Source organism: Solea senegalensis, linkage group LG12 (genome assembly GCF_019176455.1).
Source record: "Solea senegalensis isolate Sse05_10M linkage group LG12, IFAPA_SoseM_1, whole genome shotgun sequence".
NCBI lineage: Eukaryota > Metazoa > Chordata > Actinopteri > Pleuronectiformes > Soleidae > Solea > Solea senegalensis.
The window spans coordinates 17,112,885-17,127,417 of NC_058032.1; positions in this window are offsets into that span (position 1 = coordinate 17,112,885).

Genomic DNA, 14,533 nt, shown 5'->3' on the forward strand with positions numbered 1-14,533 from the left:
TGGAAAGTGCTTTGCCACATAAGCAAAAATCATGGTTCCAGTCCAAAGGAGAGTGCAAGCCAAAATGAATGACACAGCGAGGACTAGCCTGAATACCAGACTGGCCAAGTACTCCCAGTTCAGTGGCTAATTGGGCCTGGATCTGCAACGCACACAAATAAAACAGCAACAAAGGAGAACAGCAGGATTTGCTGGAGGGAGAGGGGATGTCACAACAAACTATCATGTTCTCTGCATTGTGAACTTGAACCATAAATGTACTGTATATTAGCAAACCCCTGACCTCAGTCACTATCACTAGGTCTTGATGATGATATTTGCATTGACGACAAAATGTGATGATTTTTCCATCATGAGCTGTCGTCTGTGTTTCGAGCTTCAGTTTTTGTTGAACATTAGCTGTGCACCTGTGTACAAACCCCATGGAGCTGCCATCATCTTTTTCCTTCACTTCCTTCTTTGAAGATTAATTTCGCCACATTTTCTTCCTTTCAACCTTTCAAGAAATAGTTTGCAAAAAAGAAGAGAAAAAGCCATTACTGCCCATTTCCCTTATTTGACTCACTCCCTGCTCTCTTGTTGCTAGGATAATTTTACACAGCATGTCACTTTTATTATTAATCACTAATGCACATATGCACTGGTGACACATCTATCATAGAACAAAAAAAAACAGGGGTCCAAATACTTGAAGTTGTGCATTTACGTTCCAGAAGTAAGGGATTGTGTATATTTTCAAAATGACATCAGACCATTCATAAATGACTCTACGCGAGCTCAAGAGAAGAGGCTGCTCTTAAATCTTGTCTGACAGCCTCTATCCCAATAAGACTCTCAGAATGCCCTGGACTTTGATTATCTGTGCAGGCTGAAAAAAACAAAGAACATAAGCATAAATGTAAAATCAATCAGGTAAGAACCTGACCAACTGCTAATACAATGGAGCCCTAACACCATTAAGCTAAGATTTAAGCACATACAGTATGTTAATCCTAAGAATCAGGTCGATACAAGTCACATCAATGGGAACAAAAAGCAACATGTAATAAAAAAAGGACAGAAGAAATAAATGAGAAATAAAACATCCTATATGTTGCACATCATTGTTTAAATTCTGTTATCGTCCTTAAACATTATGATTCTGAAGGTAGTGTGACATGAGATACAGCACTGAGGTTTATTTATTAATGTTCTTTTTTTCAGAAAACATACCAAGAATAATGTGAGTATAGTTGAGCATGAACTGATCAGTCATATGCTAAAACTGATGTCCCAGACAGAGGAGTCTCCTGCGGCACTGAAGCAGTCTGATCTGACTATCTAACGACCAGATAGTGTGACCTGAATACAGCGACAGGGAAACTGTCAGTGCTGCCTCCAATCCTTAGCTCATTTGCTAGTTGAACAGATGCATGGGCCCTAAAGGAAAATGATGAGATAATGTGATAGGTTCAGTCAGACACTTTCCGACAAATACAATTGACCTTGGTGTAATGGCTGTGTTTCCTGCACAAAAAAAGAAAAAAGTCATAGTCATGGAGTCATGAGTCACGGTGGGCAGGGCAAAAAGCAAAACACCAGTGGGATCCAATACAACACAGTGTGTTCATTATCAGCACAATCACATAACGGTTACATAATGATTAAATGTCTGGTGGAAATCCTGATAATAGTTGATTAGGAGTTAATGAATCATCACACATTTAAGAACCAAATCTGTTCCACAAAAAAAAAATTCTCACCGACAGCTAAACAGCACTCTCAAATTACATTTAGTAAGGAATGTATTTTCTATCAGATGATGCTTGTTTTAGAGCAGGGGACTCTAACGCAAATGACCTTGGGGCCTCTGAGCATCACGTCTGGCCAGTAGGGGGCCAGTCAAGTGAAAAAAACTTTTTTGGAAAAAAGCAACTAAAAAAAAAAATAGTCATGTATTATCTACCCATCCATCTTCTACCACTTTATCGCCCACATGAGGGTCGCGGGGAGCGCGGTGCCAATCTCAGCTGACATAGGGCGATAGGCAGGGTCACACCCTGGACAGATCGCCAGTCCATCGCAGGACCACATAGACACAATCAACCTTTTAAAGTGTCCAATTTACCTAATCTCCATATTGCATGTTTTTAAAGTGTGGGAGGAAACCAGAGAACCTGGAGAAAACCCATTTACACGCAGGGAGAACAGGCAGACTCCAGGCAGAAAGAGCCTTGTTCTGACCGGGTCACAAACCCTGGTCTTCTTGCTGCAAAGGCAAGAGTGCTAACCACTTACAAACCATGTGGCCCAGAAATACTATAGATTTTTCATATCATTTCAAAATAAAAGTGTGTGTTAATTATATATATAGTTCACAATTAACGTGTATTTATGATTCAAGATTAATCTATTGCTCAAAAAAACTAGGAAAATTATAACTTGACATTAAGTGGTGGGCCACATAAAATTGATTGGAGGGCCACATGTGGCATGTGGGCCTCAAGATTGAGACTTCTAGTCTCAGTTTGAGGAGTGCCTACATTCAAATGGCCACATCTTCTTCAAATATTTTCAGATTTCCATGTGTTAGACATTGATGGAAATCCAGAGATAACACTTTCGGGAACCTGTAAATAACAATAATAATAATAATAATAATGCTGATGTAGTTTACAAGTATTTGAGGTATTAAAGTGTTTTTGTCACATGAAGGAGAAAGGGTTCATAGTGATAATGTAACAAAGTGAGACACTGCAAGATGTCTGACAGGCATCATATTAAGGGCACTTTGATGCACGGAGTTGACAAACCAAAGCAAGAAAAAGTTAACCTCGAAATGTAATGTGTAGATTCTAATCATTTTGCCTTTTGTTAAGTGGCTAAAATCTGATTTTACTTCAGTCCCTACCAGCAGCCAGCATATCTTTAGTGGCAACAAGCGTTTGGGTCCCAAGCAGTTTCAATGAAATGGCGCCGAACTTAGTGAAGTCTCCGTTAATCTCATACATCTCGTACAACCACACTACAGAAGTTCCTTAAAAACATCCATGTCCTCGCAGAGCAGTTGGAGTAGGATTTATTTTGCATTTGACCACAGCCAGGAAACCTAAACGTATATCAACTCACAATGAAAGGATACATTTCACAGATGGTCGGTCAAAGTAAGGATTTAAAGCAGCTAAGCTGTTTAAATATCAAACAGATTTATTTGTAAGCTGTGTCTTTATTTCTGTAGTGGATTCCGGGTGACTTTAATTGTTCCTGTGCTAATCATTTTTCCCACCCTTCACCCTCCACAACTGTGATAACTACATCCACTTGCTGGTCTCCCCTAGAGAAGGACTTAGACACTTTTCATTTTAGTGTAAAATTTCACTTTTGTATGAGAATGGGAGAAGACAAAAGCTTATTTTGGAACAAGTACAATTATGGAAAAATGAAAGCAATCAGGAGAGGAAGCTCATTAAATGGACTGTTGTAATGTCAGCTACATTATGGGGGCTGGAATTCTCTCCTCTGGTTAGTTGTGCCGAATGTCCATGTTTATTTCAGTAATTTGCTGAAAAAGAAATATGAAAAAGAAAAGACTTTAATTGAGGAGGGTAGTGATTATGTTATTCCCTCCCTTTCCTTGTAATTGGGATGGAGCTTTAGGATGTGTTCACACGAAGCATTTTCCCAACTGTTACTTTTAATATCCAAAAGCCACAGTCACTAATGCTAAATACTAAGTGTGTGTGTGTGTGCGTGTGTGAGTTTAATTAATCCATCTTACCAAAGAAACAGCAAAAGATCTGGATTTTTCCAAATTCCCCAAACAACAGTGTAAGGTGCAGAAATGCATTGCTGTAAAAATTAAACATTGTTAAATAACCTAGCATGCCTGCAACACAGTAACAGGTAAACTGAAATTAGGAGCCTGTTGTTATGGAAACAAGATAGGATGTGTGTGTGTGTGTGTGTGTGTGTGTGTGTGTCTTTTTATTACTCCTTATATGAAAGTGCTTCAGGCAGTGCTCATTTTAAATATGATCGCAGCGCTTCTCTGTAAAAACATGTTCTCGGAGTAGGGAAAATTAACAGCAGTAGGCAGAGGTGAGAAACTTCAATTTCTAAAATAAACAGAAATCATTATTAGAAATTAAGATAACCCTATTATCTGTCGCTTGAGTGGGAGATTGAACAAAAACCCATCTTTTCTAGGCTTTATCCTTTAACCCCGTAAAACAAAGCTGTGTATGCACAAGGTTGTGTTTAATAGCTTTTATTGTTAAAGTTAAAATCAAAAAAAATGTGACACATTCTTTTTCATTGCGACCGAGCGTCAATAAAAGCCATATTCCAAGTGGAATGGAAATTTCTCACTATAAACTCACCTATAGGCAATAATTCACACAAATTCTCTTCAAATGCTCTCAGCCAATTGAGTAATGAAATATATTTTGCAAACAATTGGTCCCTTTCCGCCAACTGTGGAGTGAAGGGGGAAAGAGCAGTGACTGAGTGAGCTTTGACATTGTGCTAGTTTCAGCAGGCTCTTGTGGAACTAGGGGCTCCCTGGCACACAGGAGTTAGCTAGGATTAATGGAGATGCCAAAGTCACTCCTCAGCTTCTGGCTCTAATGGTACAACACACACACACACACACACACACACAACGCAAAGGCAGTCACACAAGATGCCATATGGCATCATTGCCACTGACACCCCAGGAAGTGTTGGGCTGAAACCCCACCACAGACAATGGGAAAGCCATGCATTACACAGCTCCTCACTCACAAACACATGCAGGATTGTTAAAATCACATCAGAGTTCATCCTCTGCTAATTTAGAGCAGCTTTTGAGAAGGAAATCCTCTGGTGCCCAAGCATGAGTGATATACGGATCCACCCACAAAGGCCCTGGCTCCATCCATCTCATGTGTCATTGGCATTCTAAATCTCTCAGTCATGCCTGCATCCATAATGGCCCAATTACTGCCGATGGGGATCCCACTCCCTATCTGACAATTACATCTGTTCGAGTTTAAGAGTGTTAATGCCTAAAAAATATCAATTAAGGTGATTGATCAGGATGTTAATATCCTATTAACAGCAATCTGGGTCTGTAGAGCATTTCTGTTGATTGGCCCAAAATCAGAGTGACTCTCCAGAATGAAGAGACCATAGTTTAGTGGGCTGGTTAGAATGCAGCGCTAATGAACATGGAGATTGCATTTTATTGCCAGATAAACCTGGACAAGAACAACGCTGGGTAATTGCTACAGAAAAGGATTTTTTGTGTAGAAATTTACATTGCATCCCATTCTGTGGTATTTGTCAAAGGACCCTTGACTGTAACTGGCTTGAGTCAACATTTATTTTTCATTAAACTCACTGGCACAGTCACAGTTGAGGTACAGTACGGTGTTGATTCTCATTTACAGATTGACTGAGTAAACCTTGACCCCGTCTTCTTTGTTGGAGCGGTAGGTTTGTTTCAACAGTGTCTTGTCTTAAGGCGATGGTATTTTCTTTTTCTTGGCATTCGCCGCTTTAGCACAATGTTTAAAGAGCTGATGCAGTCCTGTATTTGCGAGCAGTGCATGAAGGGGTTTGTTTTTTCTCCCAAGTCAGCCCATTTCAGGTTATAAGGAGCGTATCTGCTATTTAAGCTTCTGAGATGACTGGACATATTTTCAATTGCGACATGGGTCCTTTCTACTTGAGTGATTGTTTGAAAACATAAAGGATCTCCTTGCATTGTTAGAGCTTGAATGGGAGGGCAATTAAATTCTTCAGTGTAATTTCATACATTTGCAGTGGGTTACAAAATGTTTCCTCTTCCTATCATCTTGTCAATGATCACCAGAGTGGTGCACTCATTCCACCCTCTGTCCGCCTTCCACTTCCCCCTCCTCCACAGTCTCCATTTTTGAAAAGCTTCTAGCTGTTCCATTCTTCCCCTGGCATGGCATCACACACTCATTTCATTTCTCATTTACAGACTGATAATCAGAATGTCATTACAGTGTCCACACTGGGCCACTGGAGGGGTAATTGAGCAGCATAAAAGGCATTTGAAAGAGGGATGAATAATAGAAGTGGAGAGGGGGGTGAGTGGCGAGCTGGACGTAGGCCTGCTCTCTCAGGTGTCTGGCTGCTATCAGGTGGCATGCGCCTTGGCATTATGGTTAACCATGTCTACCATCAACCTCATTTTTCACCTCCGGCACATTAGAGGCTGAACAGACATCAGCATCATCTGGAAGAAGGGGAGAAAATCAATAGGATAGTTTTAGAAGGTCAAAGTCAAGCATCAACAATCACTTTACATCATGCAAGACCGGCAGAGTTAGACGTTAAAATGGAGGATGATGTTGTCCTCGATGGACGTATTTTTATGACAGGGGGTGAGTCCTCCCAGTTGAATCTGCACACAGAGCACGTCCACCCAGGTAGAGGTTAAGCCCATGTCTCAGTGAGATGCTACAAAGACTTTATTTCTCATAATGACTCAGTCTGAGCTGTCTTTATTTCTTCCTCGAGAGACGGTAGATTAATTAGTCAATAGATGGCATTCAAATGTTGTTTTCCACATTAAGTCGTAAACAAAGAATTTAATCACAGCCCTTAAAATACCAGAGCTGAGCACGACTCCTTTAGTCGGACTGACACAGATAACAACAGTTACATCTGCATCACAATCTAATGTTATTTGTTTTGTTACTTACGCCTCCCTGCTCCCACCCGCCCAGACTGTGGTGTGGCAGCTTGGCACAACGCCAGCTCCCGTTTGGCCGTGGTGGTACATTTCCATCTCATTCATCACATAAAGACAGATAATCAGAAAGTCATTACAGTAGCTTGACACCAGTGCTTGCCCCAGGAAGACAGAGTAATTGAGCACCACAGAAGGGAAGAGAGCAGGCTGAGCCAAGGCCATGCAGTAATGAATGTGAGATGTCGACATAGGAGGAGGGGAGGAGGATCTCGACGCACAGAGACATGGATGAAATTAAAGCGAGACTGACAAGTGGGGAGGTTGGGAGGCTGATGTATGTGGTGGACAAAGAGAACACTGAAAAAAAAAGTTGAGGGGTACACAGACAAACACTGGCATGACTTTCCAGTAATTGAATCAATACACTCACTGTCAGGGAGAAGAGGCAGCGAAACAAAACAAAAAAAAGAGTGTGATTTCAAGACTCCTCTAAACGGCCCCATGATATTTTCTTTGTGACCACATGAAGGTTAAAATCACACAAACGGTGATTTGTGTTTAAAACTGTTTCAGTTCAATTAATAACAAGGGGATTTGGGACAACTATAAAAAACACATTTATCCTATAAATGAATTCATTATAAAATGTGATTGAATTAATTCAAGAAACTAAAATGCAGTGTTTCTTTTACTTTTGTAATTAATCCAGGTCATACGATCACATTCAGCCACAAATACATGTATCTAAGCAACAGAAAAAAATGTAAGATAACATTGAATAATATCTATGATTAATTCTACAATGTAAAAATAATACATCTAATAATAATAATAATAATAATAGTACTATAATAGCGACTGAGTAGAAAAAGAAGATTTTACGATACCAACGTGTAACTCATGTCTCTAGTACACCCGTTAATGCTCTAATATTCTATAATATTCTATAAACTATCACAATAAATTAACTAGCCGGACGTGTAGAAATACATTATATATAAAGTATAATCCTCATTTCAATTTGGCTACGTACATAGAAATAAGACACCAAACAATCAATACATAATGGTTACTAATATGATTTGTCTATTTTGAAACAGTTTTTCCACAATGTATATTAAGTTACGATGGCTCTCAGTTCTCACTTATGGTTCCCGGTTGTGTAGCTGCACCTAATCAGTAAATGATTTACACCTGGAACAGGTGAGTGCAGTCCATGCTGGCAGAATGGAAACGCAGTGGAAGAATAATCCCCATAGACCAGGTTTGAGAGAAGCTGCTCTGTCAGACCCTGTTTGTTCTGTCAGGCTTTACGTGCTGGTTGGTTTATTACTGCCTGTGGGTGCCAAGACAGCTTCTAGATGAGGATGATCTCATTTACTGGGTTGGTGAGTTTCCAAGATCTTTTAAAAGTTGCTTGTTTTTTTTTTTTTTTAAATTGCCCTTCCTCCTCCTGCAGTTGGAGATTATACTACCAGCTGTTTCTCACAATTACAGCTTATGTGTGCTGTAGGCAGAAGACAGTTTGACTCAATCCATCAATAACTCAGCTCGGAAATGACTGTCTATTGAACAGAGCTGTATTTATGGTATGTTGTTGGGGTAAGACTTTCAAGGTAATGGAAATAATTTCCAACTCCAATAAGAGTTTTCTATCAGTGCTTTGGTGTATCAGAAAAGAAAAAAAAAATGTGTAGTCCTTAATTGGTAACACCAGCAACTGGGGCCCAAAAGTTTGTGAGAGTTTTAAGTTTTAAAAGTGTATCCAGGCTATGATGCAAGGCATCTGTAAGATAAATGTTGTTTTATGGGGATTTCGCCTCTTTCTCAAACGCCTGTGTCACAGTGTGACTCTATGTCGCTTGGAGCACGTCTCCAAAGGGGAGGTAAGGACAGATCACGCTGTGGAGCATTTTGCTTAAGAATTGCTTGCGAATGTTTTGGCACAGTTATTGTCTAGCCTGTCATTAAGATTTAAAAAGGAACATTTTACCATTTTCTCCCCAAGGACTTTGCTGCATGCATAGAGCGTCAAAATTCCCCTAACAATTGATTTTAATGCTTGTGGAATGGCATCTGGCTTAACTAAGAAGCCCGTGTAAACTTTGGAATAGCCCTCTGGTGATTTTACAATGACTTTCCTTTCAGCGAGATGTGTATTAAGTCAATAATGTGTTGTTCACAGTGATAATCTGTATTAATATGCGGTGAAATCATCCAATTAGTCATTTAGACCTGTGGCACATAAGATAAGTGATGAGGAAACCTTGCACTTATATATCTTAACCACACACTTCTGTAAATATAGGGCAGTGCAGTTAAGCATACAGCTCTATAAATAAGACAAAGTGTGGCAGATCAGATGAGAATCAACACTGAGCAAAACAGCCCCTCTGTGCTGTATGTTTTAGCTCATGTGAGTGCTGATGCACTGAGGCAGCCGTGAAGCAACACCTGCCACATTCTGACCCTGGTCTGGAGCTCAGCTGTGTTCAACCTACGCCTGCTGTGATTGGATGTCTTTGGTTTTACCAGGGGCACCTGCAGACCATAATCAGTCTGTTATAGAGAGGGCAAGCTAAAAGGCTAGATCTAATACGCCCTGCTTACATCTGTTGTTTTCTGTAACACCAATATAATCTTTTCATTACAGTCCAAGTCTGAAATAAATGGATTTTATGTGCTCATTTGTAACAGCCATCCATTCAGACCTTTTCTTTTCTGTTGGTTTTTGATTTGTTCTCTCAAACCATTATTAAAAGTTGCCTTTTCCCACCATCTTATGTCAGGTATTCATCACACTACACACTCTCAGTCTCAGTGGCAGCATCGATACCTTAATTCATTGTTACAAAGTGCCGACTTTATTACATAAGTGCGGTTTACTTTTAGCAGTGTGGGTGATTGCATGTTCTCTTCTCAGTTGCTGCCCTTAGACCTTTCACTAGTACTAGCAAACCCCTGCTGGATTGGTAGTCATTAAATAGCCTTTATTTAGGTGCATACACATACATATACACACACATATACATAATATTATGCATACGGCTTATTGTACAACTAAAATAACTTTTTCCTTTGGTGCAATAAACTTGTTTTGATTCCTTGGAAGGAGTAAATCGATTGACAACTATGCCATTTTGTTTAATGTTAATAACTTGCGGTCTATTGATAGATGTATGAATAATTGTGTTTGATGAGAGACATCATCAAAGACAAAAAATGATATTCCAACTGAATAAGTTTTTGAGGAGGTGTAGCCAATCACTTTGCAAGATTAAGATCCACTATCACTGTCAAATATTGCAGACGGATGAGAATCTGAACAGGAGGGTTGAGCGGTGAAATTCTGTCAATAGGTTTAATAAGCTTTCTATTCATAATTTATCACCATTGAGTAGTTTTTGCACTGCAACTTCATTAGCACTGTAGCTTAGAACTGATTTGGACAGTCTGAGCTAGCAAAGCTGAAAGTGGTTACATGCAGCTTGGTAGATGTTCAGCACTGAACACATTAGGGTTTTTTTCTGAAACAGGCAGTCCTGTTAATGGGGACATATATTATTTAGACTTTTTACGGTACTATCACTTTTATGGTGCTTTCACATTGAATGCAACACATTTCCTTGCAGCTACATAACAAACAAAAAAAGTCAATGCTAGGATGTCACTGGCTGCAATTTCATGTCAATTATTATAATTATTATGTGAGAAAAAAATCAGCATTAAGATTTAAGATCTTCTGATTGTGGAAATCATATGTGGAAATGGAACTTGCAAAGACAGAAAAGGCTTAAGTATGGTGTATATTTCTTCAAAGCTGTCAATCAAAAGGTGGTTATGTCTTTGAGACAGTTCCTCCAATCATCATGCATCAGCCCATGCGTCTGTGTCCGCCCACTGCTCCATTGACTCCCAGAGAAGCTGTGGTTCCCTGGAAGAGACATTTTTATTTATAAATATATTCATTAAGTATCATTTGTGCTGTCTCGTAGATATCAGACAAAATCAGATAAAAACCTGATTGTAGTCATGTAGTAGATTACGTTGTAGTTGTATTTGGAATGAAATGTAAATACAACAGTACATATTTGATCATTTAATTTATGACATTAAAATGGAAGCAGCTTAGCTCTTCCATTAGCTCCAGCGTTGGCTTTTCTTTTTTTTAAAAATAATTTATTTTATTAGCGTTTGATTTATTATTTCACATGTCATTTATATATATATATATATATATATATATAGTACATTGATTGAACAGTCTTGAGATGTAAGCTGCAAGAGCCTGTTGACATACTTATTGTTTGACAGTTGGCAACCCCCAAATTTAAAAAAAAGAAAAGAAAAGACAAAATACTTCCATCTTTTAGTGATATGAAACAGATCAGATAATGTTTTTTCAGTGCGAATATATGAAAACAACCATAACAATCAGCTGGCTAATCATTACTTTCCATATAATTTAGTTAACTTGTCGGCTCCGGGTTGCTCACAGAACAACAACTGATTAAATATAAGCAAGGCAGTTAGCAGGGAGAAACTCAAATATCAGAGGGAACAGCTGCACATACGTGGGGGGTCCACAGGTGGATGGGAGCCATGATAAATCAAGAGATACATTAACATTCACGTATCATTCACGACAGAGTTGCACAGGTACTCATGCTTAAACTTCAATAACAAGAGGTAAGATAGCAACACATCACATCCCTCTAATCATCAGATATCCAGCTGGTATTTAGTGTATTTTGCTGACAAGAGAGTACATGGAAGCTGCTGACATGAAGGAACTCATCGTGTTGATTTAAGTGTTTCAATGAAAGTCAAGAAGACAATAAGCTTCAGGTAAATGAAACACAACAGCTGGAAACAAAGAGGGTCGGGGTTAAGAAAGTGTGTCAAAGTACTGAGAGATAGTGTACATCTGCCAAGAGTAAAGTGCTACGAGAATATATTACTGCTACACATGCAGGTGTAGATAAAGAGTGCACTGAGGAAGTGTCATTAGAGGATGGTTCCTTCAGGATGTACCACTGCCAGATTAAAGAGATGAACAAAACCTTTAGTAAAGATAAACTTTACTCTTAGGAAAACAAACAGCAGATCCAGTAGCTGCAAAATACATATATCAATAAGGAATTAATTACAATAGATGCTTGAGATTAACTGTGTAAATTGCTTTCTCAATCAAGGTTCTGTCCAGTCAACACACTATTATAGTCGTGCAAAAAGTGGTGGTGATAATTTGGATGACAAGAGGCTGTGACACTGGGGCTCAGTGAGTGGCTCCAACACCATCCAAGCTCTGTGCCCACAAAAGTGCAGTTATAGGCGCTGTTATAGTCTAATTTTCATCATACCCACATTAAAGCCTTGTTTTATCACACCCACTTTAGCTCTATAGGCCTCTTTTCTCAGTTCATTAGCACTGGTCTGGGTGTGAGTCTGTGTGAGTCATTTTATTAGCAGTGGTGGAAAAACTTGACTGAAACAAAACCCCACATTGAAAATAAATAAATCTAAAGGTCTAAAGTCTCTATATCAAAACGATTTTCCTTAAATTGCTCACATGTGTTTCATCAAACAGAAAAAACCAGTTGAGTTCAATTTGCTCTCCTTAAACCTGGCAGCACACACCACAATTGGCTCTCCTTTGGCATTTTGTCAATTCGTTAGCAGAGCCCATCTCCCCTTTGTCATGTGGTTTTAGCTTGTTCTTCAATCTCACCTGAGGATTTAAGTGCAGAGCGAACCCAAATGCAAACCTGCAGCGACGTGCATGGACAGGATCAAGCGCACACACATACATGCAGCTCCAACTGATTACACTTAAATTGGTTCTTTTGGTGGTTAAGGGATGGATCAGTGAAACAAAAGTGCTACAGCAACACAAACAACCTCAACATTGCATTACCATGACATTTAAAAGGAGCTTTTTTGCTTTTTAGTCGCCATATGATTATTTCATATCGTCAAAAAGGAGTCAGGGCCAAACACAGACAAATTGTTGGGACAATAGATGAGAAAGGTGAAGAAGAAAAGTATGTTCGACACATAGAACCTGGATGCCAATTTGCAATTTGCAGCTGAGACCAAGGTTGCGAAGCTGTTTGAGTAAAATATTATTTACCGAACATCAGATGAGATTTTCTCAATATCTATTTTTCAATATGCATATTCTGCAAGTGTAAATAAAGAAGTGAGTGAAGGCATTCATAGTAGGAAGGATTCATTTTCTGTGTTATTGATCAAATTATGTGATAATCTTTCAGCATAATGTTAATCAAGTTCTCTGAGAGAGAGAAAGAATGACACTCCTGCACCTATTCTGGGTTGTGTCAGTTCAGAGAGTGAGTGTGTGCTTCGATTGGTTGTTCCACTATATCCATGGATCTCAAATCTGTGGTACAGGTACCACCAGTGGTACGCAAGCTTCAGACATACTGTTGTACTGTAAATTAATAATAATAAGAGTAACCTTATATGTCACTCTATCTTAATCTAATTTTGTGTCTTAAAGGGGACATATTATGCAAAATCAACTTTTTAACCATTTTAATACTTATATTTGGGACTTATATGAGGCCCTACCAGTCGCCAAAGTGTAGAAAAAGAATACTCAGTCATGTTTTCGTGGTCCCCCTTAGTGTATGTATAGGCAATAAAACACTCGATGTTGAATTCCCTGCGCTTATGACGGCAGCATGCGCATTTCACCGCGAATGTTACCTCCCCACCAGTAAGTTTACTTGGAGAGCTCCACCTTAGCTCCACCTTGTCCCTGCGAGAGTGCAGGCGAGGGAGGAAGAGCGGTATTATGTCAACGCCGAGGGACAAGTGTGCTGTTGGTGGCTGCACAGTGGAGCACAGTGTTTTACAGAGGATTTTATATATGAAGCTAATGTGCCGGATAAAGTCAGCAAACGTGTGTTCGTGTGTTCGCACCACTTCACATCAGACTGCGGCCAGCGGTCGCCGTATTTAGTCAGGAAACGTATTTCACCGACGTACAAACACACACATTTTTAAGAAAAGGTCACACAGAGCTCATAACTAACCATTCTGACACGTCCTAATTAGAAATATTTGTTCAGTACGTCCTCCATGACCGGAGCACAGACTCAGTCTGATACAGTCACATACAGCGGCAGTTTATTTAGCTCGCCGCATGCTGTCCCTAAGTGTTTTTAACTGATTTACAGTTGGGCACTGTTCGGCTCGATCCTTATGTAGGACGTCTCTTCCTGTGACGGCACTCTCGCTGTTTTCTGCGCATGCTGCCATGTTGATATTGTCAGAGAACTAGTGGAGGGAGGGGGGGAGGAATGGAACAGGATCTGAGCGAGTGAGCGCTGTAAAGAGGACAAATCAGAAACCCGCTGGAAGAAGTGGGTGTGTGTTTGCCTGTGTCTCATTTGCATATAAAGGGACCATGCACAAAACCAAGCATTCTGAAAGGGGCGGGTTTAGCAGGGTTATTGAACTGCTATGGTGCTTCATCCTTATGGTATTTTGACCAAAGCATGTCACTGACATGTTCATTAGGGAACTATTTTAATTGGGGAAATAGGGTATAATATGTCTCCTTTAAATATGTGGGGAAGAGGAGGATGGTGAGAGAGCAGATTGTCTTATTGGGAATAAATCTGCCTCCTGTGAAAAGTCCTGAATTTGCTCGTCCTTATTTACGCCACTGTATTTTAACGTTGGTGATAATGGTGTTACTTCGAAAGCTCAATATTTTTCTCAAATTTCAGAACCACTGCACTACACCAACTCGGCATGCAGGTCTCTTTGATGCAGTGATTGCTACTCCAGCACTGGCAACAACTGCCCAAACTACAA